The 19,850-nt window shown below is 38.7% G+C and overlaps 1 protein-coding gene across 3 annotated transcripts in view; it reads left to right on the top strand.

Annotated features, from left to right (window-relative positions):
- The window catches only part of LOC124721342 (DNA fragmentation factor subunit alpha-like), a 93,265-nt gene extending 73,939 nt beyond the window's left edge, over positions 1-19,326 (top strand). For 2 of the 3 annotated variants that reach the window (XM_047246262.1, XM_047246263.1), the window contains exon 6: positions 12,961-19,326. The gene's annotated coding sequence lies outside the window, so the exon portion shown is untranslated. The remainder of the gene's footprint in view (positions 1-12,960) is intronic. The other variant, XM_047246264.1, reaches the window with a different exon arrangement.
- The last annotated feature ends 524 nt before the right edge of the window (positions 19,327-19,850 follow it).

Genomic DNA, 19,850 nt, shown 5'->3' with positions numbered 1-19,850 from the left:
CCCATGCAGAGTTAGGGTGGGTCACTAGTATTATAATAAAATATGGATGAGAACTGTGGGCCACATGAGTACTTGATTTGGGCCACATGCGGCTTGTGGGCTGCAGTTTGATGACTGCTGATTTACAGAATACATTTCATCCTCATGTCCTGTTTTCTTGTACGGTTGTTACAAACTGGGTAACATGTAGAAAGTGTGTGTGTGTTAACATAATTGTTAATCATTCTCTAAGTAGAGATTAAATATTAAAATAAATTTACAGCAGTCATCAAAAAGTTCTGTATGTCTACAGATGTAGAAAAATTCAGACATTCATCCACATATACATATACCTTGGTACATGTGTACACTCTTAAGATAAAAAAAGGACGCACCGCGTAGGAATTATCCAAATGGGATGGAAATCAGTAGATGCGATGTACATGTACAGACAAATAAATGATTACAATTCCAGAAAAATTGTATGATTTATTCAAGAGAAAGAGCTTCACAAATTGAACAAGTCAGTAATGCAATTCTGTCCAATTGTCATGTTAGATTGTCAAAATCCCGAGCTGGTTGGAGGGTCTTGTCCATAATGCTCTGAATGTTTTCAATTGGGAAGGGACCCAGTGACCACATTGGCCTTCAATCATGATGAAAAATGTTCCGTTGATTACAAAATACCACCAGTAACTAAACAGATTATTTTGTGTTCGTGTATGTAAACTGTATTTATGTCAAAAGTAATTGTTTTGGCTACATAAGAGTGCAGCAGTTACGTGAGCTTCTAATTTTTTTTACTTATGAAATGCAATTTATATTTGGTAAGGATATAAAACATGCAATGAAGTAACACTGAACGATGTGTGGTTCTAATTATGTGCAAAACAGAGAAACAAACAAAAAAGACAAAGAGAAGTCATTGGCTCCCAGTTCCTCTATGCCATGTTTATTTGTGTTTCTTTCCCTATCAGTGCTTCCAATACCACCTGTAATCCTACCTTTTACCAGCCTCCCCCACCCTGTGCCCTTCCTCCCCCACTACCAAACCTTGGTTTTGTTAGAGTGCAATTCAGCCCTTAACTGTTTAAGGTACTCTACAGGAAATGTGTACATCTACAGGCACAGATGCTGTCCTGTTCTTTGTTAGTGACAGCCATTATAAACTTTGGCAGCCTACTCACTTCTCATATAATTAATTTGCAGTTGCCCTCTGGAAGAGAAAAGGAATTCCTTCTAACACTCAGTAAGTGGTGCTCAACAAGTAGGTCGCTTGGTTAACAGTTAGACCACCACCCTGACTGCATTAGAGAATTAGAATTTATTTGTGTATCACTCCAGTTTTCTCAGTATCTTATATTTACTTTTGTCGTCAAGACTTTTGTTAACATTTACTGGTGTGTCAAAGGAAAGAAAATGATCGTCATTGATGTAAAAAGTACTTTTGGAAAAAAACATTTAATTTACTTGCATATCCAGCCGCAATCCCCGAACCGAGATCCTTTTTGAGGTGGGATGGCTTGGGTGCCTCAATGATACAAATAGCTGTACTGTAGGTGCAACCACAACCGAGAGATATCTGTGGAAAGGCCAAATTGAACTGTGGTTTCTGAAGAATGGCAACAACTTTTTCAGTAGGAGCAGGAGCAACAGTCTGAATGATTGACTGGTGGTGTCTTATAACATTTGTCAACAGGACCTTGTCATATTTGTGCTGCGAATGGCTGAAAGCAAGGGGGAACTACAGACATTATTTTTCACAAGCACATGCAGCCCTGAATCTTTTGGTTATTATACGCCGAATGTAAAATAGTAACAAAATTAAGAAAAAGGTAGTTATTACTCACCATATAACAGGGTCGCAGATAGGCACAGCAAAAAGACTGTCAGAAAGTAAGCTTTTGGCCAACAAGGCCTTTGTCGAAAACACTCACACACACACACACACACACACACACACACACACCTCTTACACACCTAACCACAGTCTCTGACAGCTGGAGCCAACATTCCAGCAAGGATTTTCCATTGTTTGAATGTAAAATAGTCTCCCATTTGTATCTCTGGATGGAGACTACTTGAGGATGTTGCCATCAGGAAGAACGAAATTGGTGTTCTACATGTCAGAGCATGGAACATTAGATCCCTTATTCATATAGGTACCGGGTGATAAGTCAGTATAAATTTGAAAACTGAATAAATCACGGAATAATGTAGATAGAGAGGTGCAAATTGACCCACATGCTTTGAATGACATGGGGTTTTATTAGAATAAAAAAAAAATACAAACATCCAAAAAATGTCCGACAGATGGTGCTCCATCTGATCAGAATAGCAATAATTAGCATAACAAAGTAAGACAAAGCAATGATGATGTTCTTTACAGGAAATGCTCAATATGTCCACCATTATTCCTCAACAATAGCTGTAGTCGAGGAATAATGTTGTGAACAGCACTGTAAAGCATGTCCAGAGTTATGGTGAGGCATTGGTGTCGGATGTTGTCTTTCAGCCTCCCTAGTGATGTCGGTCGATCACGATACACTTGCAACTTCAGGTAACCCAAAAGCCAATAATCGCACGGACTGAGGTCTGGGGACCTGGGAGGCCAAGCATGACGAAAGTGGCGGCTGAGCACACGATCATCACCAAATGAGAGCGCGCAAGAGATCTTTCACGCGTCTAGCCATATAGTGTGGGTTTTTTTTCCTAATAAAACACCATGTCATTCCAAGCATGTGTGTCAATTTTTACCTCTCTATCTACATTATTCTGTGGTTTATTAAGTTTTCAAATTTATACTGACTTTTTGATCACCCAGTAGATTAGAAATTTTAAAACGGGAGCTGGATTGCTGATGTTAAATATAGTGGGATTTAGTAAAATGCAGTAGCCAGTAGAAAATAACTTCTAGTCAGCTGAGTACATGGTTCTAAATACAAGATCAAATAGGAATAGTTCAGGAGTAGATCTAATAACAATCAGACCCACCATAGTAGTGCAAGTTTATAAGGGGCAGTCACATAAAAATGAGACAGATGGAAGAAAAGTAAGTAAACTGCGTATTGTTTCAAAAGTAATCATCATAACTGTCAATACATTTATTCCACTGTGAGACAAGATGGTCAATGCCTTCATGAAAAATGTTTGTGGTTGTCTGCAGAACCACGATTGTACCCAGGTGTGCACTCTGCATATGAAGCAAACTGATGGCCACAAATTCCATTCTTCAGCACACCAAAAAATGTGGAAATCATGTAGGGAGAGGTCAGGATTGTATGGAGGACATGTAAAGATTTCACAGTGAAACATCTATAGCAATATTTGGGCAGGCATTATCCTGCAACACAATGATGATGGTGTTCATCAACTTTCCTGGGTGTTTGGACATGATGGCGTACTTCAATTTTTGTGAAGTATCCTATGCATTAATTGTGGTGCCATGTTCTGGAAAGTCAATGTACTCTGTCCGTTGCAGTCAAAGAGAAAGCTCATCATGACTTCCTTGGAATTGGTGTGTACTGTTTTGGATTTTTTCAGTGGGGTGAATCCATGTGCTTCCATTGTTGCTCTCAGCCTCAAAATGATGACACTGTGTTTCATCTCCTGCAACATTAGAGGATAGGAAACAGTATTTTTCACAGTGATACTATTCCTGGTGGCATAGTGATGTAGACATTCTGTTCAAATTCAGTTGCTCTGTCATGATGGCGTGTGCTCTGCCATGATGGCATGAGCGGTATCATGACTGATGCCCAACATGAGCTGAATATCTTCCACCTTCCACCATTGGTCATTTCTGATGGCAGCAACCACTGCAGAAATGACAAGGAGTATGGACACAATGAACCTTTCCTGGCTCACTGTTGTCTTTAGATGACTCTTGACCTCCTTGAAATTGTTTATTCCACATTTGCATGTGGCATACTGTGTTCACCATACACTGCAGAAATTTGGGTGTGATTTTCACTTCCTGAAACTACTTCTACAGTCAAAAACTGCACTACACCTTGCTGTTCCTCTTTCCTGGCCTCCATAGTGAAGTCGGATGCACATACGACTTGATGACCTCACATCAGGCACGTTTAACAGAGAAATGATACGTGGTGAATATGTGCACTGTACCTTTCAGATTCCCTATAGAGGGCACTTCCATTGACACACACCTAATTTCGTTACCAACATCCACACCATGCTCGTTATAAAGTCTGTCTCATTTTCATTTGTCTACCCCATATATATGCCAACTAACTCTGCAGATGACAGAGAGATTGAAACAGTCTACTGTGAAATAAAAGAAATTATTGAGATAGTTAAAGGAGATGAAATGGGAGACTGGAATTCATTAGTAGGAAAAGAAAGAGAAACAAAAATAGCAGGAGAATGTGGACTAAGGGAAAGAAATGAAAGAATTAGCTGAATGGTAAAATTGTCCACATTGAGTACTGTAATCATCACTAACACATTCAGACAAGGAAAGAATTGAAGCATTTGAAATATATTGCTAGAGAAATGTGCTGAAGACTAGGTGGGTAGATCGAATAACAAATGCGGAGGTACTGATTCAAATTGGGTAAACAACAAACTGACAGGAATCGGGTGATAGGACACATCCTGAGCTAACTTATCAATACGATATGGAAGCAATTGCAGAAGGCTAAAAACTGCAAAGGCAGACCTGAGCTCAAATATAGCAAGGAGGTTCAAATGGATGTAAATTGCAGTGGTGATGCTGATATGATGACTTGGACAGGATAGACTATAATGGAAAGCTGCATCAGACCAATCTTCTGCCTGAAGACGACAACTACTAGTCGTTGGCCTGAAGATGATGATGACCATTGCTCTGCTTGTAGATGGTGATGACCGCTGTTCATCCTGAAGACAGTGACGACCACTGTTCAGCCTGAAGACAATGATGACCAGTCTTCAACCTGAAGACAATGATGATGACAACCATGACCAGTCTTCAGCCTGAAGATGACACTTGTAATGGTGACAACCATTCTTCAGCCTGAAGACAATGATGATGAGACATCCTGTTTTTTACCTGAAGTTGATGATGACAGTTCATCTTCAAACTGAAAAAGACAATGATGATGATGATGATGATGATGATGATGATGATGATGATGATGACAATGACAATGACCAGTATTCTGCCCGCAGATGACAATGGTTTCCAGTTTTCATCCTGAAGATTACAACAATGATCAGTCTTCAGCTGGAAGATCATGGTCAGTCTTCAGCCTGAAGGTGGTGATGATGAGGATGACCAATCTTCAGCCTCAAGACAGAGCTGATGTGTCTTCAGTGCCCCCAGGGGGTCAGCATTCATTTGCTGGACTTGGGCTTGGTGCTCCCCAGGGTTCTTCAGCTGGGGACTAGTAAGTGCCACCAGTCCTCTGCCACCATAAATTCTGGGCATGCTTCAACAAACACTGTAGTGCAGCAGTGGAACTTCATGTGTCACAGGGTGTGGGGATATTGGCTTCAGGATGGTAAAAATCAATATCTAAAGAGTCTCAAGGTGTGCTGTGCTCCGATGAGTTGCATGGCTATTGAGGTAGAACAGTAGTTAGCAGGCAAGCTCTTGGGAAACCATTGCCCCTCAGTTGTATAAGGCTTAATGTGGAAAGTGGAGCTCTGTGTGAGTGGACTCTTAGTTCTCTAGCTGCTCATGGGACTGGGACGGAACCCTTGAACTCAAATTTATGAACCCCCAGAGTGACGGATGTACCATCTGAGAATACTTGCACCCACTCATCCAAATGAAGGAGGATGGCTAATCTTCCTGATAATCAACTTGTATTTAGTAACAGGGCTGAAGGAGTAGGCAGCCAAAATGTATTTGTAGTGATCGAGAAGGAGGAGGGGACGTTTGAAAAAGTGACCCCTTCTATATCCATAAAGGCTTAAAAGGGCTTACTGGTACCTTAAAGTCTGTTAAGCAGTTACAAAATGGTTCCTTGTCAGTTGAGTCTAACAGGGCACAGTAGGGGGAACTTCTTAGGAAGTCACAAAAATTGGGTGACTGTGATGTAATTGTTGATTAGCACAACTCCCTTAATTTTAGCAAGGGGATAGTCACATATATGGACATTGACATCACAGAACTTAAACAAGAATGGACATCACAGGAATGTGGAGCAAAGGATGTGAAGGAATGATGGAGAAATTGTGACCTTCAATTCTACAATGTTGCTTGAACATATTATGGCAAGGTTCCTTCATCTTAGGGTTCGACCTTGTATACCTAACCCTACACTGTCCTACAGATGCCAGAGATTTGGCCAAACATGACAGGTGTATGTGTACAGCAGTCTGCATCAACTGCTCTGGGAGCCACCCAGTCTGGAGCCGAGATTGTCCTGTTTCCGCTAAGGGACACAAAATTAAGGAAATAAAAGTGACCAAGCGGATACTATAGCAGAAGCCAAAAAAAGAATATAATGCGACAAAGCCCTCTGTATTTGCCACTTCATATGCTTCCATGGTGCAGAAACCTGTTCCCAAGGTCGACACTTCCACACAGACGGTGTCCAGCGCACCGTAATCCACCACCAGCACCTATACTTTCACCTGTATGTGACAAAGGAAAGTAAGCAAAGACGTAGCGTTTCAGGCAGCTATGTCAAAAAGTACCAGCAACATTTTCACAGTGAGCATTGACAAGGCACTCCAAAAGCAGAGTGCCTCTCAGTGCCCTCTTCCCCCATCATCATCGAAGCATCACGACATTCGGATCAAAAGCTGTGCTGGGGCACATCAGATGTCTTTGTGCCATGTCTCACTGATGAGGACATCATGAGTTTAGGTGCCTCCTCACAATACCCAGGCAGCCCCTGCACTACCCCTCACTCAACAACTACTTTGCCAACCTGGGTGAAGGATAGTGATAAGTCAAAAACACACTGCTGAAATGGCTCCCATACTCCAGTGGAATATGAATGGATACAGTACCCATCTGGAGGAATTGAGACTCATCATACAGGATGGATCTTTCTGCCTCTGTCTTCAAAAGACTCTTTTTAAACTGACTGATGCACCTGTACTTGGGGGCTATCACGTCTACAGAAAAGACAATGATACTTGTGACAAGGCAAAAGGTGGGGTAGCAGTGTTCGTCATGGACATTTTGCACTCTTCACATGTGCCTTTAACCACAATGCTACAAGCGGTCGCTGTTTGGATTTTGGTCCATGTTGCTGTCATGGTGTGCTCGGTGTACCTACTTCGCCATGAGTCCATTGACAGTGAGAACCTCACTTTTCCCCTGGGGTCAGATACTTGAGGATCTGACACAAATTACAGATATCTGTTGATGAACAAGGGTCAGGCTACACATTTTAGCAGCACTACGGGATCATCCACAGCTATAGACCTCTTCTCCCATTCACGTGCTCTTGCAGACACTGCTCAGTTGGGAGTGGACATTGACCTTTATTGTTGCGAACACTACCCTGTCAAGATAACTCTGACGGATGTAGCAGATACTGAAAGGGTGTCACCGAGACAGCTCTTCAGAAAGGCTGACTGGTAACAGGCAGTTTGCTGTTTTTGAGCAGTGTGAAGATGTCCAGGACTGGGCGGATCACATTACAGGCGTGATCCATGGTGCCACTGATGCAGCTATCCTGAAATTCAGGGGAACACCTAAGAGGCAGCCTGTCTCTTGGTGGAATGATGAGTGTTGTTCTGCAATCAGGGACAGGAGGGCGGCTATGCAAAGATTCAATTGGTGCCCTACAGATGCGAATCTTGCAACCTTTCGAATGCCAAAGGCAAAGGTGAGGAGGATAATTTGAGGGAGTAAGCAGAAGACTTGGCAAGAGTTCCTGAACTCCATCAGTAGGTTCACATTTGCAAGTAAGGTATGGGGAGCCATCAAGATGATCTCAAGGCAGAACTAATGACAGCCAATAGCAACTGTATGAGAGCAGGGGTGTCTCCTAACATCACCAAAAGGCATTGCTCCAATAATGGCTCAGATTTATGAGAGCATTACAATCAATTTTAGCAATGATCCAGCATTCTGTCATTATCAGGAGACACAGTAGAGGTTTGGTTTTGTTTTCCATTCCACCAACATTGAGGAATACAACCACCCTTTCTCTCTGTGGAAGTTGGATTCCACGTCAGTAGCTCATGATACTCTGCCCAGACATGATAATGTACAGCATTTTGGAACTGTTGGACATGGGTCAAAGGAGCTTCTCCATCCTCTGTTTAATGAAATTTGAATGACTGGAGACTTTCCTAGCTTGTGGAAAGAATCTATTTTAATCCCGATTTTAAATCCAGGGAAGGATCAGACTAAACCCCTGTAGTTATCATAATGTTAGTGTCATAAGATGCATAGGAAAGCGATTGGAGTGTATGGTCAACCAGTGCCTAGTATTGGTTCTCGAAACCAGGACGCTATGAAGGAGGTAGCACACCACAGTCAATAACCTGAACCTGCTGGAAGCAGCAATTCAACAAGCTTTCCTCTGTAAGCAACACTTTATTGGTGTCTTCTTTGATTTGGAAAAGGCCTGTAATAGTAAACGGAGGCACAGTATTTTGTTGTGGCCCTTTCAGTGGGGTTCATACAATCCTCCCTTTCTGGCAGGTATATGAGATATGAGGTTGGGCGTCACCTGTCTGATGATTTTAAGCAGGAGAGTGGTGTCCTTCAAGGGAGTTTATTTAAGTGTTGCAGCATTCACCATTGCAATAAACTATATTAAGTTTGCAGTATAATGTTTTTTGTATGTGGATGACTTCTTCTTCTTTTGTGCCGCCTCCAGTCTTGCAACAGCAACTTGGCAATTGAATTTGACGATCAGGCAGCTGGAGGAATGGTCAAACAGCACAGGTTTTAAATTCTCATTGTAGAAAACTGTTTGTGTAGCTTTTAATCACAGCCACACTCTTTTTAATTCACCTTTTTTTTTCAATCTGAAGGATACTGTTTGCACCTTTAAGGAAACAGTGAAATATTGTGGCCTCACTTTTGATGAGAGTCTAATGTGGCTGCCACACTTTAAAAAACTCAAGATAAGATGCCTCAAGGCTTTAAACATCCATAAGGTGTATTTACACCTGTGCGTCTTGCGGCTTGTCACCAAGCGTCTGTAGCTTGTCCCACACAGAAGTAGAATCACGCGTGCAGGTGCATGCATCTTCCTCAACATGTGCATGTGAACAATTCCATTCACACCTGTGTTCACACTGGTCGCATCTTTTTCCACGTGTGATAAGTTACAGCTGCATGGCAATGAGCTGCAAGGTGCACAGGTGTAAACACACCTTTAAAAGCATTAGTCACAGGTTTTTTGGGAGCCGATAGGGCACATCTGCTCCAACTCTTTAAAGTACTCTTGTGGCCCTGACTTGAATATGAATGCCAGATTTATGGATCTGCAAGACGTTTGTACCTCAGAATGGTGGACGCTGTTCACTACAAGGGTGTTAGGCTGTCAACAGGAGCTTATCGCACAAGATCAGTTGCTAGCCTATGTGCTGTGGCTGGTGATCCTTTAATGTCTACTTGCCGTCTCCTCTTCGCGGTACACCAAGCATATGGGACTCTGTTCCAAAATCACCAGCATTCATCTCTGTTGCCCAACTGCCACTGGAACATTTGTTTCATAACTGTCTGGGGCCAACATGGCCATTTGGGATTAGTGCAGGGAGAGCCTTGAGTTCCTGCAGGTGGAGGGTATTGAGGTCCAAAGGCAGAGGTGGAGTAAGGAGTCCCCCTGGATACTAGAGAGGCTCAAGTTTCTTCTCGAATTGACTGCATGCTTGGAGGGTTGTACTCCAGATTATATTTTTAAACTTACATGTAATGAGATTTCAAATCACCATTTGGGTTTTGCTACACAGGTGGGATCCAACCAAGGGGATTTTATTGGCTGTTTCATTGCTTTCCTTGACATTGTCCTCAGGATAGGACTCCCAGAGCAGTTTTAAGTTTATTATGTGGAATTGTTTGGTATCCTGAGGGCTCTGGAGCAGATGAGATATCTACATGGCAAGAAAGTCCTCACCTGCTCAGATTCCCAAAGTGCCTTTTGTGCCATTGATCAGATGTACCCCACAGATCAGATGGTGCAAGAAGTGCAGGATGTTCTTCATCTCTTGTAAAGGCAGGTCAAGGAAATACATTTCAGCTGGGTTCCAAGGCACGTAGGGGTCTGGGGAAATGAACTCGCTAATCCAGCTGCCAAAGAGATCTGCTCTCTTTCTGCCTCCCGCTTGGTGTTCAGTCGCCCTGCTGGCTGTTACCTTATTTGTGGCAAAGAAGATCAGATGTTGATGGGAGGCTCAGTGGCTGAAAGTGAGGAATAATGAGCTGCATTTGGTGGAACCTTCAGTGTGACCATGACTTATCTTCTTCTGACCACAACAAACTCAAGAAGTAGCCCTTACAAATCATAAAGTGGGATATTGCCTAGTGTTGTGAAGGGCCACCAGTTTTTCACAGATGTGAAATATAGCTGTCGATATGACATATTCGTATTGTGTGTGTGTTCTATTACAATCTGAGGGCAGATCTGGGTCTCCCACAGGACTTGCTCTCTATTTTTAATGGATAATGAGGTAAGTTGTAGTTTGTGTTTTAAATTTGTGTATGATGTGTGGACTTCATCCCAAAATATTAGGTGTGGGATTTCGATGTGTCACAGAATAGCTCGGACACCCATTATTTCTAAGTAGTCCCCTAGCCACAGTCACCTGCACCCTTTTAATTGTGCCTGTTCTGGTATCTTATCCTTGATTTTTTTTACTAACCCCCCCCCCCCCCCCCCCCCCTAGTTTGTGCCCCATCTATAATGACCTCATTGTCAGTGAGATTCTGGACACTAATTTATCTTCTCATTGGCTCTGTGGAATAGTTTTGTTTATGTTACTTTTTAAATTAGTTTTGAGAGATTTATTGAAATGGATATCTGAAATATACTATACCATCACTAAATCATTCATTGGTAATACACATTACAGTCATGGTGTCCTTTAATGCATATGAGAAACTTGTTCAATTCTTTGTTTCTCACAGTTGATTGCTAACATAAATTCATGGAAAGTCAATAAAAGTGTGCAAGAAGACTATTTCTTTGTTTTCAGCAGTTGAGAAAATGATGATGAAGGAAATCAAATGCATTCCAACAGAATGGGAGATATCTATAACATCCCACAGAATGGGAAATATTTCAAACACCTAAGTAGACAGGCTGGACCACCACTCATACAACTCTTCCCAACTTTGATCATACCGAATCACCAACTGAAGACTGACTGACTGCTGACAAAAGACCCTGAGGAGCTCTGATGCTGACCTCAGTCACCCCCTCCAGAAAACTGTAACGCTTCTCCATCTCTTGGCACCCCCACCCACAAAAAGCACACCAATTGATGTTACATAAGGACTCATGTGATCACCAGTCCTCTTATACAACTTTTTATATACAAGTGTGATCAATATTGCGCCATTATCTGCACGCTAAAATTTCACAATGTAAACATAATTAATAATAATTTTTAGGCACTGTAGTTTGCCCTCAAAATTCAAATATTTACAATTTCTGCTTGCAGTGGTGAGAATTGTTCATTCTCATAGTACCTTTACTATTTATTGTACAAATATGAGTGGTACATCAGTTTTATAGTATTTTTTCTCCTCTTTCCGTTGCTGTTGTTAGAATTCATATATCTTTAATCAAAGTTAAATTTTGGGGAAAACTATGAAAATTTAGCATAAAACAATAAAAATGGATAATAAAATAATAGATCTTAACATCTACATGGTGTTTGTGGTGAATAGCTCTTGATGCCAAAATATACTGCCATGCTATCAATATCTCTGTTTTCATTCAAAAGATATGCTGATTTCAAATAATTTTCCAATTAAAATGTCTCTCACAGCTTAATTATTAAAGTTAATGATCATGTAAGTAGTTCTGTTGACGTGTCTTACTGAGACCTACAAATTGAATGAACATTTTAAAAGTTATGAATTATTTAGTGCACTAGTTGTATTCAAATCTATTTGTGTCTGTATCACCACATATGTCATTTCCAGATCATATCCTTATATCATTGCATTTGTAATCAAAGTCTCTTTCATTTGACACCTTGTGCTTCCCTGTGCTCAGCAATATTTGTGTTGCACGTGAGCAAATAAGTACAATTCAACTTGAAAGTTTTGTTGTCACGACCAGCCCGCGAAAAACCTACGTAGAGCCATGCTGCCTCAGCTGCTGGCCAATGTCACCAGACCACTCACCAACTGCCAGCCAGCTAGTGGCACGAACTCTGCCCGCACTCACTGCACACACACGTCTTAAATGGCACACAACTAAACAGAAACCCAATGCACAGGTATAACTCGGCATATTATAACCACCCTGGGGGTAGGCAGATGTGCAGCTAAATTGCCAGATATTGTGGGATCTGTATGTCAAATGATGATGCGGTTCAACCGCAGGGATAGACCGCATTGCCAAACTGCCCACTCCAGAATGTGAACTTTGCCTGTGTGTGAAGAATAATAGTAGAGCCTCACACAACAGTCTTCATTCAAGACACCCCATTTCAAATTACTTGTATTCCTCTCTCTCCTTCCCCGATCTGTCTCTTCCTCCTTTTGTACCTCCCCATTTCTCCCTCCCTCCTTCCCTCTGTACCCTCCCTCTCCTCCCTGCCGCCATACTTCCCCCATTCCTCCCTGCCTTCATCCGTGTGTGTGTGTGTGTGTGTGTGTGTGTGTGTGTGTGTGTGTGGGGGGGGGGGGGTGAGGGTGAGGGTGAGGGTGAGGGTGAGGATGTTGACAGATTATTATTTATCTAATGTATTCAATAATTTTAACTTTTTATTTTTATGTATTAACAAAACCAAAAATTATCCGTGTGTTGTGTGAATCTTTTAATTGACTTAAAGCTCCCGCAAGTGACTTGTGTCAGCTAATGTGAAATTTGTCTCTTCTTTCAGATTGTTCTATCCTGCATGGAATATTTATCAGCCACTCCCACAGCAGTAGCTATAAAGTTATTGTCTGCTTTATTGTTCTCTAACATATCAGTGTCTTGAATTAAAATTAAGATATTTCTTGTTTTCCAAATTAAGTTATAGATGTAATGGTATGTGCATGTCTAACATAAGACTATTAGTTTAAATTAATAATTGTAATTTATCTGCAAATTTAGGATTGCTGTGCAGTATGTCCAGAGTAGTATTGAGATTTGTTGTATAACTGTGCAACAATAGGAAAAAAAATTAAAACACAACCTGACCGCACACTGCCAGAAACCTGTAACAGATACAAAGTTCATGGATTTGCACAATATTTGATATTGACAGGATTTCCCCACTAGCTGGATAGGCTCTGTGTCTTTGTTCATTGTTAATATCATCAGTAGTAGTGAATGCTCAGGTAAAATGCATTGTATGCAATTATATTGTTAGGATTTTACAATCTGAATCTGAATTTTTAATCTTTAATACAAGCATTAAGGAAAGTTCTTTGATGGTTGGGAGTTTTAATATGGTCAGATAACTGCAGAATGAAAATTAGCATAAAATTTGTGACATGATATTGCTCTGGTGGAAAGTATTTTTATTGGTAAGGAGTTGCTGTTAATGATTTTTTGAGTAGGCAACAGATAATGATGATATGTATATCTTTGGGTCTGTATTTGATGTAATAAAATAGCGAAAAGAAAGAAAACCAAAAGATTGCCAAAGTCTGCAATATTAATTTCTGTTGACAGCATAGAAAATTTTCCTGAATGGCCAGGTGTTATATGTGCTGTGACAGATATTGTACAGATCATTCAGTAAATGACTAGAGATTTTTATCACAAACATTTATTATGTGGATACAAAAGGCTTATGGTAACAAATTTACAATCATAGTTTTAACTGAAATGAAGAAAGACTGAAAAAGGCTCATTTTTAAAAGTAATTCGTTCATAACTAAGGCAACTAGTGAAAATACATTGACTTTAAAAGCTGTGAACTGAACTATTAGCTTCTACCTATTCAGACAGCTCAATTAAATTTAAACTTAACACATGATCTATAAAGTAATTCAGGTTTCTATTTTACTTTAATCACTCATTGTATAAAATTATTAACTAATTGAAGCTCATTTCTCATATACCACTGTGTATAAAATACTATTGTTGATTTGAACACTTACGCTCACAAAACTGGAGTTATAAACAAATTCAAATACTGCAAGACTGACTGACATTGAGGATAGTAAACAGTTCATTGCTCAAATCTCAATAAACTTACGGATCTACTTTTATACAAATGTGAACGTAATTTTGGCCTTTGAAAAGTATTTCATAACATCATTGTTCATAAGACCTGTAGTAGTTGCATCACTATGAATGAATGGAGTGATATGCAGTTTTATGATAAGGATAGTTACAGGAATTGTAGTTATGGAGAAAATGACGTAGAGATGTATATTTTAGAATACTGTTAAGCACAATGTTGTGAAATGATTCATCTTGGCTGGATCCAATTTACTTGTTCTGATTGAATCATTGAAACAGTAGTTAGAAGGGGACAATACATTTGAAAATACTTCATGGTGCCTGGAGTAGGGAAAAGAAATTATGAATGGTTTGGAAGAGTAGCTATTTTGTGAGATCCATACCTTTTTCTGCATTTAATGGAATGTGTGTACTAAAGCTGCTAGGATAAGAGGTAGCTTTCTCCTTCTCCATGGCTCCTTTGTGCAATTTATTAATTGTGCATCTTTTTGAAAATGAAATATGCCGTGCATAATAAGTAAGGCATATATAAGTTACATCTCATTACCACTGCCAAACTTAAATTCACTTTTCAACTTCAGATTATTTATTTTGTAAACTTAAATGCACTTTATAAGATGGGGTAACATTGCTCTTAACTGGATGCCTCTTTGTGTGAAAGTACTAAAAGTGGCATTCAAAAATAGTATCTAAACTTATTTTCCTTTATCCTTGGAATATTTAGTTTTCTGGCCAAAAGCATAAAGTATATAATTCCAGGGGTGACAGCAATTTTTCTTTTTTCCAAAAACATTGATGGTTTTTTGTGGAAGTACTGTGAATTCCTCTAAATGCCTTCTAAAACAGTGATACAAATAGTATATTACATGTTAAACCATAAGCAGAAAACTAGATTAGAAATAATATAAAAGATATATGAAAATTGGTTTATACTGGAACATATAGATATGTATACACATTTAGCTTCATGCTAACAATTATGGAAATAGCTTGAAGAATATGGAGCTATGTATAATGACTGCACTGCTATTTGGCAAAATGAAGTGGAAAAATAGTTGCTCAGAGAACTGAAAGGAAATGGATAATCGGTAGATTAAATATTTCTGTTACTGCCTGCCCTGAAGTTAATATTGATAAAAATGCTGTTGATGTGATGTGTCTAACATAGTTACAGATGCACATTAGAAATATGTAGTTAGGTGCTGTAATAAAGGGTACCTCTATACCTGTTCTGTAAGTGGTAATAATTTGGTTTGTACTATTTTTCATCAAGACTTAGTTATTTATACTTTATCGTAGCAGCATTCTAAAAGTGACTGAGCTATAACATGGAAGAATGCATATGGTTGCATCCACAGTTTGTCTAATGGTTCTCCATTAATTTAAATCACAACCCCGGAGTAACTTGCCTGTGGTTTATGCAAAATTTAAAACACTTGTAGTTTCATAAATCTCACCCCCTCCTTTCCCCTCTTTGCCACCCCCACCACCACCACCACCACCACCACCACCACCACCCACATTAATATACACCTTCTATTTTATTATTTGTTGTGTATGTCCTCCTCCTCCAACTCTTCCTCTTTCCCATCGTTGTTGTATCTCCTGCAATGAAATTTGTGACAGCATATTTTTTGTAATTGCAGAAGGTCCGTGAGTGTTGGTGAAATATATTTTCTGAGAAGATACATGGCCAAATAAAATTTTAATGATAAATTAGCTGCATTTATACCACATTGCCAGAAACTTCACTGAAAACAGGTTATTTAAGTTTTACTTTTCTTGTAAGAAATATGCATGGTGAATTTCCTGATGAAATTGAACAATTTTGAATAGTAATTGGGTACCAGATCATTCACTATCAATATGAAGTATTGAGTGGTTGATGGTCATCTGAAAGGGTCATGAAACAGTATTCAAGTAGAAGAGAAAGTGTCATAAAAAAGACAAGATAAATAAAAATATTGGTGAAAGGCAAAAATAACAGTAACAAGGAAACATCAGAAAAGTTTGGAGGCAAAAGAGTGTACAGTATGACAGGAAAGTTACCTATCCTCCAAGCACTTTTCTTGTCACCTAGCTTGCAATTCTGCCCCTTTTTTTCTTAGGGCGTTTCCTGCACAGCAATTGAAATTTCTCTGTTCCCTTCCCTCTCCTCACCCTATGCACTTGTGAATGTGTACAGGCATCCTTACCAATCCTAAAAAGAAGTTTGGAAGCATTACTGATCATTCCTCCTCCTCCTCCTCCTCCTCCTCCTCTTTCTCCTCTTGGCATGCCTGTCTGCCACTCAGCACTTTGTCCCAAAGACCACTAGTGGACTGTCCTCTCATTCACTGTTTTAATCATAAAAAAAGCTTTAAAAATGACTGAAATGGTAGAAATAGAAAATATGTGGGCAAGTCATCCAGAAGTCATACTATTTAATTGTTTCATTACAATGAGGAATATCATGAGAAGATGCATTCTTTAACAATGATTGACCATGGGGGACTGTGCAAGTATGTGGGAAAACAGTTCTAAAAGTTGTGAACTCTACTATGTTCTGTATGCCGCCTGCTCTTGTCAAGTAATTGTGCTTGAAATATAAACAAATTTTTTAAACATCCAAATATTATTTGGCTCAAAGAAGGTGGCCTATCCAAAGGAAAGGTACACTTTCATGTGCAGTAATTGATCATGGGATCATATGGGTCTGTATTTGATGTAATAAAATAGTGAAAAGGAAGAAAACCAAAAGATTGCCAAAGTCTGCAATGTAAGTGAAGTACCGTCATTACCTCTTGGCTGTTATCAGATAATTTCAATCGTTTGTAGTTAGATTCTAAACTGTGAACAATTCTGAAAGAAAGTAAGATCTTTAGGGCAACACCTTAAGAATTTACACAGGATATTCATAGCATTTTATGGATAGAAATAAACAAAAGAATTTTTTGGCACTTCAGTTCACTTTGTGTATATTTTACTTCCCATAAAAGGTTAGTTAATAAGTATTCTTAGCTCAGTGACATGGAACATTGTCATCTAGAAACTTGCTATCAGTGGTAGGACATACAAATCACCAAAAAGTTGAATGTAAAGACTTCAGTATTGATTCAGTTTCACCAGCAGTCTTTAACCATAAGTGGAATCCATCCTGTACGACTTTGGAGAATCAGTATATTGCAAGGTGCAGTGGAGACAATTTGGGAGTGCACCATGTATATTGCTCATTGGTGAATATACTTGAGTTTATGAAGAGGTGCATGAGGTGATATAGAAGTTTGTAATCAAACTCTGATAAGTGTCATTGTGTAGACATAATCTTATTAGGAGGCATTTCAGAAAATATGCAAAGATCATGTGAAATAACTGTTATGCTCTGTTTATGTATACAGCTTTCATGTTATTCCAGTGGCTCTTGACTATTATAGTTGACTATTATTTCTGACTCATGATTTTATACATTTGGCTCTGTAAAGAAACTGAAGTCCAAGGCAAAAAGGTAAATGTGTTAGACTTTTTTGTTGAAACTAAAAGAAAACCTCACTATAAGAAATTTTTTTCCGTGTCTTGTTTTGAAAGATATTAGCTGTCTGAAATGAGACAGTTTCTTTGTTTCTTACATCAAGTCACTACTCCCTCACCTTTTTCAAACTTGATATGTTCTCAGTGTTACATTTTATTCATCTTTCTTACATTTATGCATTTTGCCTGGTTCTAAGTGAAACTTACTAAATGATTAACAGTACTAATTTTAAATACTGTTGAGCAATTAGTGTAAATATGTAAAGAGTTAAATACAATACCTATTGCTTGGGTGTTATATGAAAAGTAATGCTGTCATGTAACATTTTACTGTATGCTACTTCTCATTGGAATTGTAGTGTGTGAAAGATGGCTTTCTTAAAAATATTTTGTGTCCATATCTAAAATTCCTTCAAGTATTGTATACCAAAACACACAGAAAATGTATTTGTTCAACATAAGAAACAATTATTTCCGAGCAGGTATGAATATAGAAATTAAAAGTGTGGTGGGAGCTTGGGTGCAGAGAGAGTCTCAGAGGAAAACTAATTGGGAGTTATTTGAAAATCAATAATATTTTTTGCAACACGGACAAACTATTGTTGTTCACATAGGAAAATGGATCAGCTTTCTGTTTGCATTTTCATCTTGTAAAGGCAGTATACTTAAAACATTGCAAAATCATAACAATTAAACTTTTATAGTACAATGTTATGACGGCAGAAGATAAACAGCAGTTTGGAAGAATATTTGCTGAGTATAACTGGAGCAAACAATGATTAATAATTGTATTCTGTGACAAAAGTTTGATACGAGCAGTGAAATTGTGTTTCTTGGTTTGTCATAAGTATTGCCATAGAATACACTGGAGAGCTTGTTATGCAGGTTAAACTTAAAGCTACAGTGGCACTATGTCAGTTTTATGTGGGAAGAACAATTTTCAAGGTTTCAGTGTATGACTTTATTTTTGAAAGAAAACGTACCTGTTCAGCGGGATATCATTGCATTATGATGTCAATATCAAAGTAATGTCTGACATGTTTCTTGAATTCAGAACAACAACATACTCCATAATCTGGCAAAAACCATCATAGCAGTTTATCAAAACCTCCGCCTCTCAAGGAGAACCATAAGTTTGTATGTATGTATGTATTTATTTATTCACACACAAAAAATTTCAATTTTGGGTCACTCCTATAAACACACATTTTGTGATTGTTTATTTGGAATCTATTTCATACATAATTGTTGTAAGCTACATTATCTCTAAAACATATTTGAAATATACTCTTTGTTGTGCATGCAGCATGTCATAAGTTGCAATTTTAAAAACTGATTGTATTAATATATGTACAGTGAAAAACATGTAATATTTGTATCACCTTCATTATTGGAAAGAACATTGTAATGTTCTAATATTGAGTGCATTAGAAACATTCTTTCAGAGTGTATCATGTTACTGTAACCTCTAAATTGTAAGAGTGGCTAATGTCAGGAGCACCTATACTAGAGCTATTGGATGTAAACTTTATAATACCTCTGATTAAATACTGTTTGTTTTGTACATTAAAATGTTGTCACTGATTAATGTATTTGTTTCCTTCCTGATAGTTCCATGAGAGGTGAACATATATTTCAAAATTGCAAGTGTGCACATATAATCACAGAGATGAATTTATTGTTTACTGCCATGGATTTGCCTACATACATTTTGTAGGAAACCAATTGTTTTCATCACCTACAGTTTTCAACATACATTAATTTCATGTTAGACGAAAAACATCTATTATTTACTTTGTTTACTTCATGTTTAAATTGTGAAAAGAAAAGAAAATTTGGGAAAGTGTCACTATTTTACATTCTAACGGCATTTCATGTTATAGCAGGAATTCTGAACGTACTGTAAAACTGGGTAGAGGTATAACTTTGTGATAAAAAGTGTGCTCTAGCATGTTATTCGTACATACTGTAACTCGCACCAACATCCAACATAAAGCTCTTCTGCGGTATGTTGTTGCATAGTGCTGCCACTCCAGTATGCTTCTTGATAGTGTTGCCATTAGTGATGGAAGCTACAACTGGGTGCAT

This window comes from Schistocerca piceifrons, chromosome X (genome assembly GCF_021461385.2).
Source record: "Schistocerca piceifrons isolate TAMUIC-IGC-003096 chromosome X, iqSchPice1.1, whole genome shotgun sequence".
In the NCBI taxonomy this organism is placed as follows: domain Eukaryota; kingdom Metazoa; phylum Arthropoda; class Insecta; order Orthoptera; family Acrididae; genus Schistocerca; species Schistocerca piceifrons.
Note: the sequence above shows the minus strand (reverse complement) of the source record. Positions and strands in the feature narration are given on the sequence as shown.